Source organism: Pinus tabuliformis, chromosome Q, assembly GCF_031772625.1.
Source record: "Pinus tabuliformis cultivar Carrire ecotype Pingquan chromosome Q, CPIR1, whole genome shotgun sequence".
Lineage (NCBI taxonomy): Eukaryota > Viridiplantae > Streptophyta > Pinopsida > Pinales > Pinaceae > Pinus > Pinus tabuliformis.
In genome coordinates this window covers 710,948,862-710,961,521 of record NC_142296.1, presented here as the reverse complement: position 1 = coordinate 710,961,521, position 12,660 = coordinate 710,948,862, and the positions used below count along the sequence as shown (strand labels likewise).

The following is a 12,660-nucleotide window of genomic DNA, read 5'->3' as shown; positions in this document are numbered from 1 at the left end:
TGGCAATGGTCAGGGACTATAGTAATCGAAAAATGTGGGTTAACATTAGTTTGAGCTGGTTACCATTCGGAATAAGCTGGTCACTCATTATTCATTGCTAAAGTTTTAGGCTCATATCGCTTTCACAGTCTTATTTGGCCTCTTCCCGAGGCGGGGAGGAGGCAACCATAGGTTATATTCAACTTGTGTCCTTCATATTTCAAAAGACATATTTCAAATCTTAACTAATGCTAGCATTAGTTTAAAGTTATTAGATGCTACGAAAATGTTATTCCTAAACCTTCATCCTGGTTTCCACTGCCACCACCTGTTTCCACTGCCACCACCTTGTAACTGCCACCTACACCTTTCATGACGGTGACACAAACACTACAACTACATGTTGCATGGTGGTGCCACGAATACTGCAATGGAAATAGGAAGTATTGCTTATAAAAAGCACTACCTCTACTTTTGTCCACTGTGTTGTGTGCTCCATTGCACGAAGAAAAATTGCAACTCAAATCGTTGGTTCTGCCATTTAGGTTCTGCCATTTAGGTTCTGCTATTTATGTTGATGGAATTACTAGTTTTGTCATGTCCGTTGATAGTTCCTACTATATGTTGATGGAATTACTGGTTCTTCCATGTCCGTTGATGGTTCCTACTACTTTAGTGCATGTTGTTGTTGATTTAGCGGCATGCTCTTGATGAGTAGGATGTTGATGTTTGCAACTGTTGTTGCATTAGGAGCCTTTGAGACTCTATAGGCTCAGCCTCTTACCTGCAACCTCTATAGGTTCAGCGTCTTACATGCACCTGAACATTTCACTGTTAAGAATATAAATGATCCAATGCAAATATTTGTGTTTTCTTTTCTTTCAATGCACATATTCATTCAATGTTTTCTTTTCTTTCCATGCACATATTCTTGTTGTAATGACAGTATCCAAATTATCTATTGCAAATATTTTTGTTATAATTAATTACATGAAAGATTTCATTGTTATTTATATTACTCTACTTCTAAAAATGAAAATAGAAAGGGAGATTGCTAGTTCAATACCTGGAACATTGATGTCCTTCCAGGACATTTTCTCCAACAGTTTCTGTGTCCCAAAACAAGCTCCCCTGCATTCATGGTATGCCCCATTTTATCCAGTAAGGAATCATTACTTTGAAGCCTTCATTCTATATAGAAACCTCATAAAATTGTCAATATATACCTTTGTTAGTTGTTTTCTGAACATAATTTGTTTTTCTACAAATTATGGTTTTGAGTGCGCCCTACAAAATGAAGAAAACAATGGACTGTATGTCCAAAGAAAAAAAAAACAAGTTACCTAGTCGTGTAGTAATTTTAATGAACTGTTTATTCAATTGCTCTATAATATGACAAGATCCTTGGATGGCTCTCGAATCTCACCTCTAGAATGACAAACAGAAACATACAAGCCAAGATTTGAAGTTTGCCACTTAGGTAGCAGCACTATCACATATCAATTGCACAGAGTAATGTTTTGGTATGTCAGGTCATTCATTTTGCTCACTAAGACATTCACATGTATGTGTCTCAATTAAGGCACATCTTAAATAACAATAAAAATTATTCAAACCAAAAATTCCGAAACATAAAATAATTAGAAAACGCGATTTAATTTTGATTGCACTTTGAAATTTTCCTTTTTATCCTAATCAAGAAGAGAGACTATGTATGCTTTGCAACTTTTGAAACTTCAATTAGTCATTCCTATTTTCTGTACCTTTCAATCAAGGAATGATTTTATGGGTTTTCAGCATATCGATCCATTCAAGACAAGACCTCTCTGTGTTCCTAAACCCCGGAAAACCATAGTCCTTGCTCTTCTTCATGCTCATGCTCATGCTCACACCCTTCATCAAACTCCTGTTCAATATTCTGTCAACAGATAACCACCATTGTTCCCCCACTTCTTCAAGCCTGCTCTCCACAAGCCCCTTCTCCTTCACTATTTCCTCCCACACACCGCTCTTGCTTTTCATCTCCTTTGCCAAGGAAAATCCACGCCCCTCATAATCACCCGCCTCCACCTCCAGCTTCTCTGCAACCACAATCCACAGATTTTTCCATCTGAATACATCCCCGTTGCTCACATTAAATACCTTGTTCTTCCCATTTGGTTCAACGCATGCCCATATTTGTTGCTCCGCAATGAGTTCCGCATCTGAAGCCTCCGAAAGCCCCTCCCATGTGATGGAATTCCCCAGGAATCTGAACTGTGTGCCCTCCTTCTTGCAGATCGCAACCAAGAAATTCATGGAAGAGTAGCTGAAATGAAAAACATTTATTTGCACCAATACACTCATTAAACCACTGAACCAGATAAAAATATACATACATGACTTATGGAAAATTATAACGATTTTAGCTTTCTACTTCTGATGATAATATGCTTCATCGGGTATACTTAGTGTCCAACCTCTCACACCCTCTTGGAAAAGAACATATACACAAAACTGGAAATCCCAATCTGAAATCTTTTGTGTGTGGAGCATGATTGTTCAGAGGTCTTTGTTTTAGCCGGATGTATACCCTAGGAAGTTTTGTACACCCCTCCACGCGGGGGGGACTTGTCCCCCCCGCGGGGGTCCAGGGGGGCCGATCCCCCCCGGCTGGGGGGTCCAGGGACCAGCGGTCCCCTGGCAGGGGCTCGGGGGCAGCGCCCCCGAAGCCAAAAATAAATGTAAAATTGCCTTGTAAAATTATAGTAATTTCTAGTCAATCTGGGCCGTTCATTAGGCGGATGATCTGACGGTAGATCTTATGTTTAGTTTAGGGTTTTTTTTTGCCCTAGAAGGCAACCCCTCTCTTTGTATGAGGGCATTGTATTTGAGGCTGTGTGATAGATGTGTATTCTGTGAGTGAGAAACAGAGAAGTGATATTGTGAGAGAAAACAGAGGATATTACAGTGGATTTGCTGTAGGCTGTGTCTCTTCATTTTGCTGGATAATAGAAAGGAAGGACTGGTTGTTCGGGGTGGACATAGCCCAAACTGGGTGAACCACGTATATCTGTGTCTCTCTTGTTTTATGTGTTTATATTTCTACAATATTTTATGTGTTCCATTGCTCCGTAATATATAATTTTCTAACATCTGAAGCCTCCGAAAGCCCCTCCCATGTGATGGAATTCCCCGGGAATCTGAACTGCGTGCCCTCCTTCTTGCAGATCGCAACCAGGAAATTCATGGAAGAGTAGCTGAAATGAAAACCATTTATTTGCACCAATACACTCATTAAACCACTGAACCAGATAAAAATATACATACATGACTTATGGAAAATTATAACGATTTTAGCTTTCTACTTCTGATGATAATATGCTTCACCGGGTATACTTAGTGTCCAAACCTCTCACACCCTCCTGGAAAAGAACATATACACAAAACTGGAAATCCCAGTCTGAAATCTTTTGAACCTAGGGTGCAAAGAATGGAAAAGACTAAGTAGACCAGAGAAGGCCGGAGTGCTTATGAGGTATGTGGCCATATATGAATACAAAAGCGCTTCAGGGGACTCAACCCATTTGTTCACCAAAGGATTACCTGTTGCTGCGTAGGTTATCAGAGATGAAAGCAAGTTATCATAGCTGAAAGCAAGGAACCAGAGCGATGGGGAATATCACGGAAAATCTCTGACATATGCTCTGCTTTCGAGAAATGAAAGAAGAAATGGATACCTGGCACAATGTTCTGAGAGATACGAAATATCATGGAAAATATCTGCCACATGCTGCTTTTGGGAAATGAAAGACGAAATGGATACATAACACGTTGCAAACATCGATTAAGATGAATGCCTTCGAAGTAATTAACTGAGGGATTACATATTTCGAGGTAGAGTCAATCTAGCTATATTTTCTTATTTTTTAATTTTAAAAGCGACCGTATTGCACTTGAGGCAGAGAAACTGTCTTTTTTTTTTGAGTTATTATACTCCTTTTTTTGTGAGATCCTTTATACAGACACAAAAAGTATTTACATTTCTAAACGCATTTTATATTTTCAATTTTCTAGGTTTTTTTTTTCAAACAAATTCGGCTGGCTAGTTTATCAATGAGATTAAAAGGCAAAATGGAAAAATTTTGTTCAAAAGTCTTTAAAATAGCATAGGAGTCTTAACATAGTGGATGAAATGTATAATCTTTGGCTTATAGACATGAACATTGTAATTGAAACTTGTAAAAACATATAACTAGAGAAGCAACATCCATTTTGAGGGTTAATGCTTTGCATTCACCGACTTATCTCATCTGAGCACTCTGAATCAATCGTTAATTCTATCTTCAACTAGAAAAAAAAATTGTTGAGCGCCTGAGTTGCTTTCCGCACTGTATTTCTGGAGTTGTTTCTGTAGTTGTATTTCTGGTGTTGTTTATGAAATTGTTTGCAGCCAGAGATGATCCAGATTCATCCTCTTCTATCACTGACAGACACACACAAATAGAGAGATAAACACCCAAGAAAGAAAACACATTGACAAGACTTAAATGTGCAAGAAAACGAATATACAACAAAGAATCCTTAACAGTATAAACAGAAGGATGGAGATAGATCCATTATTCTCCATCATCCTTTACTTTATTCCATTACTAATAGAAGTTTGGTTAGCCTCAAAAGACCAATAATGTCCTCCTCGTCCATGGATTCCAGAACTTCATGCTCATCAAAGTTGAGCTTGTGGAAGGATTTCATCTCCCGAAAAGTTCGACCTGTAAATTCGTTATCAGGAACAAGAATATACTGAAGCTTGCCTCCACTATACAAATAACTTCACTACAATCTGTTCAATCTTTGCCGACTCTGCACTTTGAAGCTTGAGAACTATGGGCCTAGACTGTGCACTACTCTGCAAAATTTCACGTTTCCTGCCTTCACACTGATCTGGTTGTCACATTATTCAGTATGCATGTAGGTTGGCCTTCATCGAACGTGACAGAAAAGCCTCCCAATCTGGACATTTGGTATGCATGCACCTCAGATCCGGAATAAGGCATTTGATATGCATGCAGGTTCGTGTTCATGGCATGAGAGATATGTGGCTGTGTTGAGGTTTGCTTATAAAACAGGTGTATCAGTGACCGTTTCATGCCGTTGTTCTATGCCCCTTACGGGTTGAAAGACTTTTTAGGACAGCCATTATATATTAGTATGAAATCTCGTATTGGTTTGTTTTTTATAAGGTTCCGGTTTCTGAATTTGCTGTGGGCATGGAGCATCTCAAGGAATAGCATTACAGAAAAAACCATTTTAATTTTCGGATAGTTAAAAAAAATTATGAGGAATAGTTAAACAAATAGTTAGTTTTCGGAATAGTTAAAAAAAATAAAATTTTCAGAATACCAAATTGAAATTTTACAAATAATTATATATATACTTCTCTTATATATATATATATATATATATATATATATATATATATATATATATATATATATATATATATCATCTTTGCTTTTGACGCTATGCCTTTTACCCTATTGGCGCTGGTGGTTTAACATTAATTGAGCTGGCCGAGCTGGACTGAACTCTGTAAACTATTTCATGTCACATAGAGCAATGTGAATGGTGCACGGGCATTCAGATACAACATTCATCTATGTTCCATAATACTTCTTAGTATGCACTAATATGGGCGTTTGGAGACCTAACAGGCTTTCTGTAAGGTTGGTTTGTCTCTGCTCGTAGCGTTCTTACTGGTTGGCTAGGATCCCTCGCAGAGAAAGATGATGTTGATGTTATGACAGCTTCTCATGTTTTTTTGGCTACTAATCTTGCGTTTTCTTCTAGTTTTTAGAACATACTACAGGTATTGGGTCCCGACTGTTAAGCAAGATGGGCTATACCAGAGGTGGGCTTGGGAAGAATGGCCAGGGTACTGTTGTTTTACTCCTGAGCTGAGATCGCCTAAAGCAGGTCTTAGATATGATGAAGATTCATTGTCAAATAAATATGGCTTTGCTAAGACTAGAAGAGTCTTGTTTGTTGTATGTGGAATTTCGACTTAGTTGCTGGAAGAGCAACCGATTGCAGACAATTATGTTCCAAAGATTTCATATTTGGTTGTTCATGATATGCCATAATCTTCAGATGTTATTGTATATTACATTGATTATGATGCGCAGGGTTGTTATGAACCTTTAGTTAAGTTAGAACTTGAGATTGCACTTTCTATTCAGCTAGAACATAATTCTTTGCCATATCGACATCCTCATCATAAAGAATGGAGGAATTTGTCCAGGAATCGACATTCTTGGAAAGATGGCAGTGCTTATTGCAGATCTTTGCAGCAGAGGCTTGAAAGACAGAACTTTGGACTAGTGGCTGACTACCAGGGTTGAGAAAGATGCGAGGACTGTGAGTGCGCTATTCTTGATAAGTGCTCAGCTGAGTAACTCAATGTCCGCTCCGCTCCCCTTCCCCCTGAAGGCAGGGACTAGCTGCCATGCAGCCTCCCTTGTTTAAAATGATACCATGACATACGGTAATGTTTAATAGAGGATTGATTATGTAAATGATATCGTTCTCTCATGGTTAATATTTATTTCGAATCATATGCAATGAATGTTGGTTTTCAGGGTTGTTTTATGCTAATGCGTGGAACTCAACCTTAATGTTACATGATGAGTCTTAATATTCCCAGAAAAGTGTTGTAATTTTCGAGGTTAATAATTTTAATTATCAATTTGGGATTTTCGAGGTTAATAATTTTAATTATCAATTTTGGGTTTGTACAAATTTAGCAGTGCTATATGTACAGTTGGATAAGTTCTATTCAAGTTACTCTGAAGCAATGGACCAGATCAATGTATATAGAGATCACTCTACTAGCTAAATCTAGATTTGCAAGAAAAGAGATTGTATTAAAGGAAAGTTCTAATCTACTTGCAAGAATGAAAATGTTAATCTACTTAGTAGAAATGTAAATACCAACCTACTTGCTCAAATATAAATGCTAAACCTACTTGCAGAAATAAAGGCTACACTACTTGCAAAAATGTAAAGGCTACACTACTTGCAAAAATGTAAAGGCTACACTACTTGTAGAAGATAGACATCTAATCTATTTGCAAAATGTAATGTTGCATCAAAATTGAACCTAGTCTATGCACATAAATGACAATGCTTGAAACAAAACCCTAGCTTTAATAAGCATGAAATAGAGAAAGTTATTCTAATCTACCTTACATAATGTAAAGAGTATGAAATCAACCTTCAATTATTGCATTCAAGAGAGATTATATCAACAGAGTTCATTAGGTGCTTCATAAAGTAATCATGAAAATTATCGTTGTGTCATTCATTTCATGAACCTCTCTTCTAACCCTAATTGCTAAATTGTTTTGTAGTGGTAGAAAGGCAAGTCCTAAATGGCCTTTGGTATTCCTCAACCATGGTTTTAGAGCATAAGGAACATTATTCAGGGCTACGAGGAAAAAAACAAGCTTCAAGGACAATTTTGGTCAAGTTTGGAGGGATTTTGCAAGGTGTTACAAGATGCTATCAAATTGTTACATGATGCTACAAGATTGAATTTGTGAGCATCCTGAGGTTGAGAAAGTCTATCTGAAGGTTGCAGGGGGTAACAAAGACCAATGCACATGGTGGCCCTCAACAACCCATAAATGTACCCTTGGTGAAGTACATTTTGGAGGAGTTGTAGGGGTAGAAAGGAAGAAGTTGGTGGTAGGATAAGGATTCTAAATGAGAATGTTAACCCTGAAAATCAACAATAGTACCTACACACCATAGAAAGTTACTCAATCTTGTCAATCATCTAGAGCATGTTAGCATTGCAAATTGCAAAAATTTGAAATAACAAAGAAATGTTGAGTTGAATTTTATTTGAAATTTAACTATTGCATTAAAATACAACCTATATTGAAGTATGCACAAGACCTTCATCCACAAGCGACTATGCTTCCAATGCTTAAAGAAAACTGCTAAACCAATCACTAATTTGTAGAAAACAAAGGTGCAAGAAGAAGACTAATCTGGGATCTAACCACTGCAGAAGAAAGTAACTATATATTTTTGGCTTGCCAACACAACATCTTTAACCACACTTCCCACAAGAGAGATGGTAATTAGACCCGCACAAGCAATTTTTCATAAACAAAGTTTGTCAAGAAGGAAAGAAAATATTGCTAGGGAAGAAAATGCATAAATAAAATACACATGAGAGAGACTAGAGCCTCTGGGTTGGGCCCTAACCCAAGGGGACTCAACCCTCTAAAACAAGCTCAAATTTTGGATAACATAAAGTTTCTCATTAATATAGAATAGTGCTCAAGTACATGACAAAAGAATGATGATGATAAGTTCAAGCTCCTAGCTCTTAGTAGTCTCTATCTTCTCCAAAAGTTCGAATCTTATTGCATCCTTCAGCTTCCTTATTTATAAAAAAATGACTTAGGGGTATCCTCCTTGGAAAGAGGGTTGCTTCTCTCCAAAATCCCTAGAAAGGTGGATCAAGCTTCCTTAGATCCTCACAATCCTTGAGTGAATTAGTTGTTAGTGGATCCTCGAACTATGGGTGAGTAAATAGAGGGAGCAATTCAAGTTGTAGGTGAGTAAATATTGGGGATAAGCCCCCTACATCTCCTCCAACTTCCTTCAATGTATCCCTGCATAGTAAATGCACTTCAAATGCACTCTTTTCCTGCACATTAATAATATTAGGACAAGAGATATGACAAACATCCTTTAGTCTTCCTAATAAACACATTATAGCCAAAAATATGTTAAATGTGAGGAAAGAGGTAAATATAGGCTGAAGGATGGCCAGATGGGTGTTATGATATACCTATTAATGAGACCCATCATCACCCCCCTACTGAAGGTGTTGCTCACCCTCTGAGCACCTCAACCATTTAATTCCATCTCATACATAGCCCTGGTAGTTTCCCTAACATCCCAAGCTATCTTTGAAGGCATGCGCTTTGGAGGGTAGAACCCTATATGTTTTTCTATTTCTTCCCACCCTTGCTGCTCTTCAATCTTCTCTTTCCTTTCCTGTAGCCCTAGCAACTAGCAATAAAGGAAGGTTGAATATCCCTCCAATTTGTTGTGCAACACCACAAATTTAGGGTTTGCTATTGCTTTCGTTAAACATCTCCCTTTGAGGCAAGAGGGCCATTGTGAATCGAGCAATTAGTTTTTGCTCTTGTTGTCGTTTCCCATAAAAGTTTATGTGTCTCCTGTAATAGGCTATTGATAACTAGTTACAATATTTCTATAGAAAAGATTGCACCCCTCCCCACGACTCCACTCATACGGCCAATCAAATTTGTCCCGAAATAATATCAAAATAAAATACAACACCTGAAAAATTATATCATTATAAATAAATTATTTAATATTATAAATAATAGACTAAATTTCTTTTTAAACATAATATACCGTAACATTGATAAATATTTCTCTTTATAAAAAATTAATACATCAACTTTAAAACTTAATTATCTTCCCATTAAAACCTCCGATTTATTAATAAATTATATCTTTATTATCATTACACAACTTTTAAGGATTCCAAACTCATGTGTTTACTGCATGTTAGAGGAATGCATTTGGAAAGGATAGCAAGCACATATAAGATATTTATATGTGTCATACCATCTGAGTTGAATTAATGCAATGTCATGATTTCAGAACAATACATCACTTTATAACATATCTGAATTTGTTTAGAATATGTTAAATTGAAGAATCTGGTTACCTAATTAGTTATCTGAATTCACTGAGGTATATGAATCATGTGGAAGAAAACTACAACCGAAACATATATAAAGATTTGTAGGCTTGTGTTGATTATCTATTTTAGGAGAGTGAAAGCATTTTATAGACTAATTGAGTGATGTGTGAGAAAACTACAACCCATACCTACTTAAAGATTTTTAATAGATAGACTTGACTGGATTATCTATTTTAAGAGAGTAAAAGTATTTTATAGATTATGGGGGAGATATATCATTAAGTATTAAATAATATAAATGAAATTGTTTGTAAATATGGAGAGGTATTAATTTATGAGAAATATTATAGTGAAAAAAATATAAAAAAAATAATTAAATTATAATTTATTTCTATTAATTATAAAAGAATTAATATAAAGTAATATGAAAAGGTTTTTTGGGTTTAAATTTTATAATACAATTTCGAGAAAGTTTATGATTTCTTGTTGTTTAAAATCTATTGTTGAATGTATAAATGGATTTAGCATTTTAAAAATCTCTTATGCACTAAAAATTTGTACATTAAACATCTTAAATTTATGATTCTTAAAAATATCTATGGCTTTTGGACAAAATTAACTAAAAAAAGTGTTTGTGAAAGGGTTATTTAGTCTATTACTTAGATTTAACATATATACATTTAAAATAACATATAACTAGATTTATAACCAGAGATTTGCCCCACTTTATCATGGAGATTCCTTATTTATAATAGGCTTCATTACAATATTATAGACCAATATCATGCCTTACCAACACTATAGGCCCAAAAAATTATAACTTATTTGACTTTAAAATTATATATATAGATATAGAATTTAATTTTATAATATTTTTTAAATTAAATCGAAAAGTAAAAAAAACACAATTATATTTAAAATAAATTTGAATATTTTATCTAACCATTATTAAAAATATTTCATAAATATTAAATTCTTATCTTTTGATGATGATGATGGTTAATGTCCACTGAGACCAAACTTTGGTCTATCAGACCTAAAGAAACGAATTATTTAGTTTGATTTAAGATTTTATTCCTATGCTCAAAAATCTTGGAGAGAAGCCTCCCGAGCTCACTATAATTTTGACATCGTAAAAGGCTAGGAAGGTTAGTATTGCAACAAAGATTATGAAACTGAGATCTAATGTGGTTGTACACGAGGCACTCTAAGAGGAAGTGATTTTCATCCTCGATGTTCATATTCTCACAGAGATGGCAGATCATTTCCATCCATGGTGTTTTAGGAACTGCCCAATGACCCGTTTCACTATGGAGCTCATGAGAGTTCGTTCTAATATTGGCTATATTAATTTTCTTCTTTGACCTAGTTAAAACAGAGAGATACTTTTGATCTTCTAGGGTGCGGTTGATGACCTCCTTATAATATCTTAATTTTCTTTTAGCTGCTAAATCCTTCTCACACCACATTTTTTATTTGAACTTAGAAGTAACAATATTTTTAATGTTATTAATGTTTTGCAATGCAACATTCTCGTCGATCTCCCAATGGTTTAACTAGGCCCTCGTGTCTTTATACCAACCTCGTTTGAGCCTTAAGCTGTTTTGGATGGAATTTAAAGCTAGCTCAGGAAGTTTATGGTCACCTATGTTATTGAGTTTGTGCTTGTACAATAGAAGCCTAGTCATAGCTAGGCTCTCGATAGGGGAAAAACCCACTTCTCTAAGGAGAATATGATAGGATGTATTGCTTTTAATTTTGAGATTATACATTATAAAATGCTTCTAGATTTTCTCGATCTTTCTCCAGGATTCTCTAGAGATGCTGCAACCCCAAACCTCACATCCATCTAAGATAATAGGAGTGACTAAAGTTTCAAAGAGGAAATTCTTTCTATCCCACAGTACGAGGTTTATCGTTTTACAATTATTTTCAAGGCCAAAATAAGCTTTCCACCCCCCATTAATCCTTTTCTCAATGCTATAGTTCCAGTTGAGCTTGTGATGAATATCAATTCCTAGGTACTTGTAAGAAGACACTTCCTCCAAGTTACTATTGTCATACATAAAATTAGCATAAGTGTCCTTCTTGGGTTTGATAATCATAACTTTTGTTTTGTCAGTGTTAACAGTCTTAACCATGGTAGAGTAGAAATCCTTAAGAAGTCTAAGTTGCTTATCAAGATCAGATGGTCACCTTGCGAGAAGAACAATATTGCCAGCATAGAGAAGAAGGATGATGACTATCCCAGTAAGATCGTGCCAGCACAACCTGCTTCCTCTAAACAACCTTTTATCTTATCGATGGAAATGCCAAATAGGGTAGGGGAGAGGGGGAAACCTTGTTTAACTCTGATATTACACTTAATATCTTTCGACCACCCCTCATTGCTCTTTAGCTTGGCAATTACATTCTCGTATAATCTTATAGCGGCAACTCTCAACTCAAAAGGAACCTTTATTTCTTCTAATATATTCCATAGGTTGTTTCTAGGAACTGTATCGAAAGCCTTTCTAAAGTCCACAAAGAAACAAAAGAGATTGGATTTATCATTGCGGCATTCCTCGACAATCATCCTAAGCATAACGATGCGGTCCATTGTTGAGTGCTGCCTTCTAAAACCTACTTGGCCTTTAGCTCGCTTACCTTCACTTTCAAGCCATATGCTCAACTTATATTCCAAAATAATACCATATAACTTGGCTAAGAGATGGCTGATCATAATTGTCCGATAATTAGAAGGGTTATTTGTATCCCCACTTTTAAAAATATGGATAATGAGGCTCTGAGTCCATGGTTTAGGGAACCCTTGCTTGACCGCTTGATTGAAAAGCTTGTGGATGTGGGGGATGAGGATAGGACCTCCAATTTTTAAGATTTCCACCTGGTAACCTTCAATGTCCTTAGCTTTCCCATTTGCCAGGTGTTTAACCCCAAAATCAATG

At 36.0% G+C, this 12,660-nt stretch overlaps 1 pseudogene; it reads right to left on the bottom strand.

Moving 5' to 3' along the window:
* Positions 1–1,749: 1,749 nt before the first annotated feature.
* LOC149221519 ((S)-8-oxocitronellyl enol synthase ISY1 pseudogene) lies at positions 1,750–2,277 on the bottom strand (annotated as a pseudogene).
* Between the last annotated feature and the right edge of the window lie 10,383 nt (positions 2,278–12,660).